At 35.3% G+C, this 12053-nt stretch overlaps 1 protein-coding gene across 4 annotated transcripts in view; it reads left to right on the plus strand.

The window, feature by feature from the left end:
- The first annotated feature begins 6186 nt into the window (after positions 1-6186).
- Positions 6187-12053, plus strand: part of LOC107564392 (dystroglycan-like) — a 52633-nt gene continuing 46766 nt past the window's right edge. The window contains exon 1 of one of the 4 annotated variants that reach the window (XM_016249473.1): positions 6187-6528. The gene's annotated coding sequence lies outside the window, so the exon portion shown is untranslated. The other 3 variants (XM_016249471.1, XM_016249470.1, XM_016249476.1) reach the window with 3 other exon arrangements.

Genomic DNA, 12053 nt, shown 5'->3' on the forward strand with positions numbered 1-12053 from the left:
AAAACAAGGGTCAAATAAATTGCACAAAAACACAATCTCTTTAGGAGGATCCATATTTATACATAAACTTGACAATAAAGATGTCACATAATTATTTTCGTAAAACATAATTGTTTTGATAATTAAGCCCATTTTCTCCAACACTTCTTATTACTGTAGTGTTTCCGGATGATTTACTTTTGAGTTTGCTTGTAAATGTAATTATTTGCTTTGATGATTCTCATCGGATTGTCATTACTGCAATGCAGTTAAATATATTTTATTTTATTTATTTTAATTAAATATTAAATTAAATATATAAAAAAGCATAAATTAAAGACAGTAAAAACATACTGTGCTTCCATTTAAAAACAGACCCTGATTAAAATATTAATTATATCATAATAACCTATATATTTCTATATAAATGTATATAGAAATATGTAGAATGTATATATTTTTATTTTTTAAGACTTCTTTATTGATTGTATAATACTACAATATAAAGGATATACTTTGAAAAATGTGTAAACATGCTTAATAATAATAATAATAATAATAATAATAATAATAATAATAATAATAATAAAACAATCTAAATAAATAAAATAATAATTAACAAAATTAGGCTAAAAATGTCTTTATGCTATTTTTTTTTTCTTTTGATTTTGTGGTGAAATATGAACCAGACATGTTATTGATAAGCTTTGGGAGATTCGTTTTAGTACATACTAAGTGTCGAGATAATTATTTTGACGACTAAGGCTTTCATGATCTAGTATTTCATATTCGTTCCCCTGTGACTCTGTAAAATGTTCTGAGGAGGTTGTAGGTACATGGATACAGTACAGCAGTACAGTATTAGTTATCTTTACCTCAAAAAGCTGCATCTAAAAGAGCCAAGAACACTATTGTTTCCGCTTGACGTTCCTTTTTAATATCTTAAGTGAAAAAGCTAAATTTGAAGCCCTGCAAACATGGCTGCTCTCAGGGACATTGCTTTGTCACTTTACATTAGACACACTCAAATGGATTTCCTCTGACTAACCTATAGCTGTGTGTGCACCACCATTCGATATTTGCAATATATTATTATTATTGTTATTATTGTGAATCTTTTAACATTATATAAGCATGACAAAAGCAGCTGATAATGGTATTGAATGATATTTCCAGATTTTTTCTCCCTTACCATTCCTTAAGATTCTCTTACTTGAGAAAACTGAGAAGCTCAAACTAACTTGGTGATGATTTAAAGGGATAGTTCACCCAAAAATGAAAGTTCTGATTTACTCACATTCATGTCGTTCCAAACCTGTAATGGGTCATTCACACAAACCGTGTTTATGCTTTTAAAAATGCAGGATGCAGGGGTAGTGTAATAAAAAAAAAAAAGCTTTTTAAAAGTGAAACGTCTTTTCACTTGAGCGCTGCATTTTTAGAAACCCATATGTTACTTGAGATGCTGCAAAAGACTCAATACGCGAACATGACCATCTAGTGTAAGTTTACATAGAAAACAAATATAAAAGTAATGCAGTAAAATGCAAAAAAATAAAATAAAATTCATTTTTGTGTTGAAAAAAGTGTGGATTACTTTTTTGAAGGGAGCAATGCTTTTAGGTATAAAAACGCAAGTGCATAGGAACGCAAACGCAGCAGTCAAACATCCATTTAATGCAAGTTTACATAGAAAAACAATGGAAAAGCAGAACAGTGAAGAAAAAAAATTCATGTTGCCATTGACAAAAATGCAAGACGCAGGGCAGTGAAATAAAACAGACTGCAAGAGACATTTCTAAACGTCATTATTTTAACGCAAGCACCACATTTTTAGAACATGTGCCGTGCGCGAGACACTGCCAGCATTTTTTTTTAAATTTTTTTTAAACGTGTCATGCAGGAGGTGCCGCAAAAACATCTGCATCTAGTACACAAAGAAAAACAACAGAAAAGTGTAGCACAGTGGAGAAACGTGTTTTGGTGTTGACCTGGAGGGCAGTAGAATGAAACAAAATGTGTTTTATAAAAGTTTAATTTTTAACGCAACTTCCTAATGCGCAAAAAACGTGAGCGCAACCATTAAACATGTCCATCTGGTGCACGTTTACATAGAAAAACAATGGAAAAGCAGTGCAGTGAAATGCAAAATACAAGATTCAGGGTAGTGGAATTAAAAAAAAATGCAAGGTCTAGAGCAGTGGTTCCCAACACTGGTCCTGGAGGCACCCCAACACTGCATGTTTTGCATGTCTCCTTAATCAAACACAGCTGATTCAGATCATCAGCTCATTAGTAGAGACTCCAAGACCTGAAATTGGTGTGTCAGAGAAAGGAGACATGCAAAATGTGCAGTGTTGGGGTGCCTCCAGGACCAGGGTTGGGAACCACTGGTCTTGAAACACGTGTTTTTGAAGTAGAACTTCTTTTAACTTTTTTTTTAGAGCGACACGTCATCCAAAGGACACGGCAAAGGATGTAAAGCAAATGCTACGGGCAAAAGCATCAGTCTAGCACGTTTACATAGAAAAAAGGATGGAAAAGCAGCGCAGTGGAGCATTGCATTCTGTGTAACCATTTTTTCTTCTTCCAGATTTCAGTTGAGATGCTTTGGCTGCTATGATAAGGCACATTCGCTGAAGCAATATGGCAGACGCATCGCAAATGAAATGTTTCTCCAAGCATTATTTTTCATAACAATACTGTGGCAGTCTGGGAATTCCAGCTGGTAAATAAATACTCGGAGACAAGCAGTATTAACTTCTCCATTGTCCACAATCCTCCATTGTTTTTCAGTCATAGTACAAGCAGGGTGTGATGAATGGTCAGTGTGGTATTAGTCCCGCCCCTCCTCCACTGTGATTGGTCAGCTGACTAAAAACTGACAGTGATGAGCGCTGCGTTTTACGCAAAGGTGAACATTCTTCAACTCACGGCACCAAGAAAAAAAAACGCTGAATGTGCAACGCTCAGAGTAAAATAAACGCTCAGCGCCACGTCAAAACAAACAATAATAATAATAATGCGGCGCTTCCATTGAAAACAACTAAAAAATATGCTAACCTTGGGGAAAAACACTCCGGTGGACACGTGACCTGCAGTTGGAGCAATTCTAGATTCAAATTCAGTTTTTTTTTTTTTTTACAAAAAGCTTTGAATGGCCTGTGCTCAATCTAAAATTAGAAAAATAAGGCATTACTAATAAAATACTTGAATTTTGATAATGCTGGTTTCTTTTTCCTTGCTTCACATCTGCACTTGCATCTGATGAATTAAGATTAAACAGAATGTCATTTGTATAGTTTTCGGCACAGATATCCAGGTGCTATTAACTACACAATATGGTTGCTTTCTTTCCAGCTTTATATTTCCAGTCAAGCTTTCTGGAAGCTTCCAGGCGTTACCCCATCAATCAAATGCCTGGATGTTTCTGGACTATTTCCTTTAAATGTGATCTCAGGTACTGCTGGGGACATTCGCCCTTATTAAAGATGGCCTTTATTGATCTGTGATAGCCACCCCAGGTCGTCTCTCAGATGAGCCCCCTTTATATCCAGAAATGGCTGGATATTGATTGCAGAATGAGAAACTGTGGAGATGTTGATAATCTGATCCTCTGCAGAAATACAGAGAAACGCCAGGGACCAAAGGTCTCCTTTTTTGCCTTCAAATCTGGGTATTCAGCATCCAACTCAATTGTTGGCTGATACAGTATAAAACGGCTCTAGCGTGGAGTTGTAATGCTGATGATATCTTAGCTGGTATTGAGACAAACATTTGTGCACGACTGCATCTCTGTGTCGAAGGGGATTACGTGACCTGTTTGAGACGTACAGGGGCCCGTAGACCTGTAGGAATGAGAAACCTTATCTTACTCCATTCTAGTAAGACGTGTAGTGTCAAAGTCAGGGAAACATTAAGGTTAAGCCTTAACATGGGTGAAGAGGTTATGAAAGTGTGGAAACAATATATAGAAACTCACAATATCAAACATAGGTGGTATATAGGATATTATATATAATATCAGGCTATCTGTATGTTATATAATAATAATAATAATAATAATAAATCATATATGTGTGTGTGATATATATTTATGTTTCATAAAATCAATACAAATAACGATGTTAAACATTAGCAAAATGTAATATTGGTTAATATTAATAATAATATTAATTATATTAATAATATTTCAGTTTTTAAAGTTTATATAACATAATAAATATAAATAGTGTATATAATATAAAACATGTTTTACATGTAGTAGTAATAGTTTTTATTAAAACTATAATTAAAAAGTTATCTAAAACATTATTATATATTATATTATGTTACGTAAGTATTTTAAAGGTGACATATCATGAAAATCTGACTTTTCCAGGTTTTAAGTGCTATAATCAGGTCCCCGGTGCATCTACCAACCAAGGAAACGTGAAAAAGATTAACCCAGTAACTTTGCTTTGGGAAGCCTTTTTTCTGCAAGGATCTGAGAAAACGAGCGCGTCTGATTTCGCTCCGCTAGTGACGAGGCAAAGGGGTCTCATTATAATATTGCCGCATCTTAATCTGTAAGTTTACACCCATGGCGCCATTATTGTGTTAACGGTCCAGCCTCAGAGGAGACAAGAGGGCAGTGGATTTATTGATTTATTTACTGTATATATCTGCTGCCACACAGATCTAAAATAAACGCGATTTATTTCCCAGCTGTTTACCTTCACAGACATAACCGACTTTTTTTGTAACTCATGTGGGTTTTTTACGTAAACTTGTGTGTTTTTAACGTAAACTTGTGTGTGAAAGAAAACTTAGTTTAGTACTCACATGCTGTGACAGCCGCTTTCTGTGCGTGTGCTTCGGGTGTGTGCTCTCAGAAAACCATATATCAGAGGTTTAAACTAATATGGTTGAAAACTCATGATTTCAGCATGATAAACAGATGTTTTTAACAGGTCCCAGCTGTAATGACCCAGCTCTATTCTGGAAAAGGGGGCGGGGAGCAGTAGCTCATTTGCATTTAAAGAGCCAGGCCCAAAAAAACAGCATGTTTCTGCTTCCACTCAAAATAGGCATTTTCAAAATGATATAATAAATGATCTGTGGAGTATTTTGAGCTGAAACTTCACAGACACATTCTGGGGACACCAGAGACTTATATTACATATTGTAAAAAGGGGCATAATAGGTCTCCTTTAATAATAATGATAATAATCAGATTAAACATTGTATAATGTAATACTTTTTAATGTATAGATGTATATATAATATAATTCATATAAATATTTCATAATATAAAAACACATTTAATCATCATAGTAATTTTTCATAAATATTATATATTAAAATGTTATATTGTATACTCATTACTATATAGTATGTGTTGTTACATTAAATATTTCAATGATAATATTAATAAGCTTGTTAAGCATGTAATATCTGTTAATGCTTACAAGTTTAAATTTTTTACATAATATAATAAATATAAAGATTTAAATAAAACGTTTGATTCTAGATTCTAATAGATTCTGTATATATTCTAATATATATTTTTAAATTATATAACACATGTCATTATATATTATTTGCATATAATATTTCAATAATAATTACAACATCATTATTATTATTATTTTAAAAGGTTTATGATACTATATAAAACATGATATTATAGAATGTATTTATTACATTACAAAATATTTCAATAATAATAATAAGCATGTCGAGCATTTTTATGATGCTAGATATATTAAAGGGGTCATATGATGCTTTTTAAAAGATCATTATTTTATGTATTTGGTGTAACAGAATATGTTGACATGCTTTAATGTTCAAAAAACACATTATTTTTCAAATACTGTACATTATTGTAGGTCCTCTATGCCCCGCCTCTCTCAAACACTTCGTTTCCTACAAAGTCCCTCCTTCCGACATGCGCAGTCTGCTCTGATTGGCCAGCTGACCCAGTGCATTGTGATTGGCCGAACACCGCAAGGACTCGTCGGAAATGTAACACCCATGACTCTGTATTACATTTATTGTTACACAAAATATTTCACTAACAGTAATAATAATAACATCCATCCATCGTGTGTTTTGTCACGTCAGGGTGGAGTCGTGTGAGGGGTGGAGTGGAGTGGGAAGGTATAGCCTGCTCCTCCTCCTGAAGATGGGGCAGATATTCTTCAAAGCTCAGAGCAGCTCACTCTGCATTTCTTCAACAAGCAGCTTCACCGAGGCGCGAGGCTGAAGAAACCGACATGTGACGCCTGCTGACTAGCGATATGTACTTTCATTTGATCTTTCTTTTTTAATTTGATTTTCTTCGTCATAAAGACTCGAAACAGAACTTGTAATCAAGCGCTGCGCAGTCGTCCTGTGGATTCGCCAGGAATAATTCATCCTCATTTCCCGAATCTCTCTCGTTTCTCGTATTAATCTCATAAGGACGAGGAGCGAGTGTGTAAACAAGCGCATGAACGCATCGCACTGACCTCCGGCAATAACCAGCAGCCGGCGCCGGCGACGAGAAGACCTTTGGTTTAATCACCAGTAAGTTATATTTCTCCACTGGAGACGCGTTGAAAGGGATTTTATCACTGTGGGAATCCAGTCGGCTCATCTCTAGCTGTGTGAAACGGTAAATATCTGCTTGCTTGTTTCCGTGTGTTAAAGGTCTCTGGGATCGAGTGGACTGTGAAAGTTTGTTAGCGGTCCAAATCAGGTCTCACAACAAGAATTCAACTATAGCAAAGAAGTTAAGCTACAGTAAGAACATAATAATAATAATAATAATAATAAATTGTTAATTTTATTAAATTATTATATGAAAAAGTAAGCTAAAAGTCTTGTAAATTGGAAGCAGGCAGCAATTCAACAATTCAATGTTTATAGGCCTTGCTATGTTTGTTATAAAAAATATTTTATATATATATTATGCTATTTCTATTTTTATTCAAGCAGTATAGTAACATAAATAGTAAATAAATGAATAAGTAAATAAACAAACAAAGTTCTTATAGGAACGACGTTTAAAAAGCAGGTAAAATACAAACACTAGTTTTAAATCAATAAAAAGCAAATGCGTTTAATCCAAGAGCAACAATTTACGTTAAGTGGACAATATTTTAATTGTATTTATTTCAAGGCCAAGACAAAACATGTACAGTTCAGAATATGTGAAATAAATACAGAACAACAACGTCCAAAGTGAAGTGAACATATGTGTATAAAATAAATAACAAACACATAAAACAAATATAGAACATGTGGAAAGCAACATAAATGTACAATCTTTAATTTATTATTGTTTTTATTTTAATGCGTTTATTGTGTTTTGTTCTCACGTTTGAAAGGTTTTTATTTATTTTATTTTGAGTAAGTGTCTTGAGGATATAAAACCAAAACAATTAAACGATTAATGAGGTTTTTTTTTCTCCCCGGAAAAAAAAAAAAACATGGGTTTTGCGAAAAGTAAAATAACAAGAATCTGAACCTTTTTTTTTGTTGTTGTTCTTTTTTTCTTTTTCATTGTCGTTATGGAAAATAAAAAAAACAAGTGTGTGCAGATTGGATCTGGGCTCAGCTGGTCGCGTCTCGCGGTTGCACAGTGAATTGTACAACGATGTAGCGACTCTGGGCTCGGCTGGTCGGGTCTTGAGGCTGGACAGTGAAAGTGTGTGTGCAGATTGATTCGAGAGAGAGAAAAGAGGTAACGCTAGAAGGGCGAGATTCTTCTCCTGCTTGCGCTAGGATGCGTTTATAAGCTTGACATCCAGACTTTATAATAACTGTGATGTGACGCCGATCTATCTCAGCCGAGGTAAGACATCGTGTAGAGGGCACTGGAGACCGCTGGGCTGAATTAGAGCAGTATTTGTAGGCTTGGCTGTGTTTGTGCTGCAGAGAGACTGACGCTTTTAATGCAAACAGGTGTAAGACCCCCCCCCCCATCTACGCTGTAGTACGCGAGCGCCGACGCGACGCGATAAACCACAACGCTTCATTTGTAGTCGAATAAGCTTCGTGCGCCTTTTAGTTTGTCGCGTCGCGTCGCGTCGAACGCGTCACGTCATAAACTGGGCTTCTACAACGCTCCTGTTTAGAATCTCAGGATTCGAAGATTCAGAATAGATTCGAATCTACGCGTTTTTTTTAGCGACCTCAGTTTGGGTGTAAGTTAGTTGTCCATCGCCGCTGTTTAATTCAGCAGGTTTAAATGAAGGTCTCGGACGATCGATGAATTCATCTGTCCACTTGGTTATCATTTGATGTCGATGACCTGACTTCTGAATGGACGCGATTATAGGTAACTGGTTTCCGGTGTAACATCCTCGTTGTTGTCATTATCTGCTCATTTATTCCGCTTATTTCTATTTTAAACGACGTTATTGAGTCGTTTTCGGTGTTATCGGTCACCAACAGATAATCAATAAGTTCAGTCCCAGCAGAAACAGGTTTAAATCTGTTATTCTGCATGTTTATGGTAAACATGGTGCAGATGAATTTAATTTCCGCGTTGACTTTGGTTTCCGATGTTTCTTTCTTTTGAGTTTATAACCTTTTCTGGCGTCTAGACTTTTGAAGATTGTGCTGTTTTAATGCGCTGTCTCTTTCTTTGTGTTTACACGTCGGGCTTGGCTTTGCTCTGTCGTTGTATGATGTAAAATAATGTAGTTTTCATGCTTCTGACTTTTCAGCAGTGTTGGGGGTAACGCATTACAAGTAACGCGAGTTACGTAATCAGATTACTTTTTTAAGTAACTAGTAAAGTAACGCATTACTTTTTTAATTTACAAGAGAATATCGGAGTTACTTTTTCAAATAAATAACGCAAGTTACTTTTTTTTCCTCCAATTTATTGATTGACAGCTCTCCTGTCCCCATGTTGAGAGAAATCAGAAGATGTTACTGTAGTTCAAAAATAAATATGAATATGCATTCTCACTCACAAAAAAAACACAGATTCAGTGTTCCTCAAAATGAATAAAAATAATGCAACTCGGAATATGACGCAAACCTGCAATATTTAAATGTTAAACAACACAAATATGCTTTATGTATTTAATCCCATTTTATTAACCAATGTCTTTGCTTCTGACCTTCGATGATCCAGTTCAACCGTACTAATAAGCAACAATTACTCTAGACAAACGTGTGTCTTTTTTTTATTGCTGAAGTGTGTTGAAATTTCTTCTGCATTCTACTGTACGGACGTAAATTTACTTTCCCTTCAGCCTGAGGCTTATTCATTTCACTTTTGGTGTGAAAAGGCTTTTATATTTGCCAAAAATAGAACTTTTTTTATTTTATAAACAAACAAGCAAGCCCTGTCCAGATTTAAAAAGTAACGCAAAAGTAACGTAATGCATTACTTTCCATAAAAAGTAACTAAGTACCGTAATTAGTTACTTTTTTTGTGGAGTAAAGCAATATTGTACTGCATTACTTTTAAAAGTAACTTTCCCCAACACTGCGTTTCAGTAAAGAAATGTAGATGGAAGAGGGTTACATTTGGGTTTAAATCAAACTTTAACTCTCTCATGGGCTTTGTGAATTTGTTTTTGTCTCTTCATCTTTACATAGACATAACAAAGTAACCTCAGTGTGTAGCACTAATGAACCAGGAGGATTTTTTTTTTCAACTTATTGGCTTTTTAGCATGTTCATCACGTCTGCCTCTCCATGGAGACGTTTTTAAACCTTTCAGCTGTGTGAGGGGTTTTTTCCCTTCTTGTCAAGGGACATGAAGACCTCCATGAGCTTGCCAGACATTTGGTTTCCATGCTATCCTTCAATCTTTGACTTTTTCATCTCCTCTCCTCAGCGAACAGGAAAATGCTCTCCAAGTGCAGTAGGTTTGAACTAAACGCAAGATTGACTCCAAAACATGGCAGTGATGAAATTGTGAACTGGGTTGCGAAGAAAAAATCCATATACGTAGTTTATCATGTGGCATAGTTTATGTTGTTTACGTGATTATAATAAGCAGAATCAGCATTCTGTAGTAACCAAACACTGTTGAATAGCATGTTTCCACATTTGATCTAAAGATCAACTAGTATTGTTTTGGATGCAATAACTTGCATTTAAAAGCCTGTATGTTTTTTTTCTGCTGCTTATTAAATTAGTAACGTCTAAATAATTAATCATCATTATTTTCCAACGATAAAAACGTGAAATGAATTACGAATGTTGTAATAATAATATGCCTTAATATTTATGCTAAGTTGTTTTGATTTGTTTTTGGTTTTGTGTTGTTAATGTAACCAATTTGACATGGTAGCAAAGAATTACATTTACATTTAGTCATTTAGCAGACGCTTTTATCCAAAGCGACTTACAAATGAGGACAATAAAAGCAGTCAAAACTAACAAAAGAGCAACAATATATAAGTGCAAATGACAAGTCTCGGTTAGCCTAACGCAGTACACGTAGCAAGGTATATATATATATACATATATATATATATATATTATACACACACACACACACACACACACACACATATACACACACACACAAACAAAGAAAAACAAGTAGCGCTTTTATCCAAAGCGACTTACAAATGAGGACAATAAAAGCAGTCAAAACTAACAAAAGAGCAACAATATATAAGTGCAAATGACAAGTCTCGGTTAGCCTAACGCAGTACACGTAGCAAGGTATATATATATATACATGTATATTATACACGCGCACACATATACACGCACAAACAAAGAAAAACAAGTAGATAGAATAGAAAAAATTGAAAGTTTTGTAGGCAAACATTAATGCCTTGAATTTAATGCGAGCAGCTACTGCTAGCCAGTGCAAATTGATGAACAGAGGTGTGACATGTTCTTTTCGGCTCATTAAAGATTCATCTTGCAGCGGCATTTTGGATTAATTGTAGAGGTTTGATAGAAGTGGCTGGAAGACCTGCCAAGAGAGCATTGCAATAGTCCAGTCTGGAAAGAACAAGAGCTTGAACAAGGAGTCGTGTTGCATGTTCTGAAAGAAAGGGCCTGATCTTCCTAATGTTGTATAAAGCAAATCTGCAGGACCGGGCAGTTTTAGCAATGTGGTCTGAGAAATTCAGCTTATCATCAATCACAACTCCAAGGTTGTTACATACATTTCACATGTATGTAAGTTACTTTACCATTGAGAGGTCAGTACGTATCAGTAGACCTGATAATGGAGATCTGATTACCAATTGATTATGAAATTTATGAAATGATGTCCATTCCTATCTGGCCTGAAACTGAACGTTATATACTGTACACCAATTTTTAGTCGCGTTCAGGCTGTCAAACCCAGATTTTAAACGCGCACACAAAAAAAACACCCACATTATTTTCTCAGTGTTGAGTCGGTTGGTCGTTTAGTCACTGAATGTCTCATATGAACGAGGTTTAAAAATGAGTCGTTTTGGAATAAGGCCATGTCTCTGTCTTGGCATGTAGTTGAGTCTATTTTCTGCAACCCCCTCATTCCTTCCCAAGGGAAAATCCAGTGAGTAAAGGAGGATAAAATTAGAGGACAGGTATAAGTTTCCTTCCTGCCTTTAAATTTTTTTTTTCTTGTGTAAGTTTTCTAACATGTTGTATTTCACTTTGCAAACGTCTTCTGCAAGTTTAACTTTCATATTGTTACTACCTCAGACCAGGATCTCTGTTGAAAGTCTGTGGTGGGAGGCTAATTAAGTCAGATTTTTTTCAATTTTATTGCAATTGCAGGTATTGCATTACCCTTTGGGCTGATCGTCTTGCAGAATATGTTCTGGCCTGTTGTACTGTTGCACTTGTCAAGTGTTATTGATTCACTTGCCCCTGAGAAGAAGTCTCTTGGCTCTGTAATTGCATGTTCATTTATGCCTTAATTTGTTTGAGCTAACCAGTCCACAGAGATATTTATTTTTGGTGTACCTTGTAAAACGTCCTTTTACGGTGCTATCCTTCTGGAGGAGCGCTGAGAAAATGTTAGCAGAGGGTGACAGGATTGATTTATTTCCTGCACACGTGACTTCGTTGTTGTCGGGTTTTAAAAATAGACAAAGTATGAGGTGCTCCCCCCCCCCCCCCCCCCCCAC

The sequence above is a fragment of the Sinocyclocheilus grahami genome, unplaced genomic scaffold (genome assembly GCF_001515645.1).
Source record: "Sinocyclocheilus grahami isolate Dianchi unplaced genomic scaffold, SAMN03320097.WGS_v1.1 scaffold930.1, whole genome shotgun sequence".
Lineage (NCBI taxonomy): Eukaryota > Metazoa > Chordata > Actinopteri > Cypriniformes > Cyprinidae > Sinocyclocheilus > Sinocyclocheilus grahami.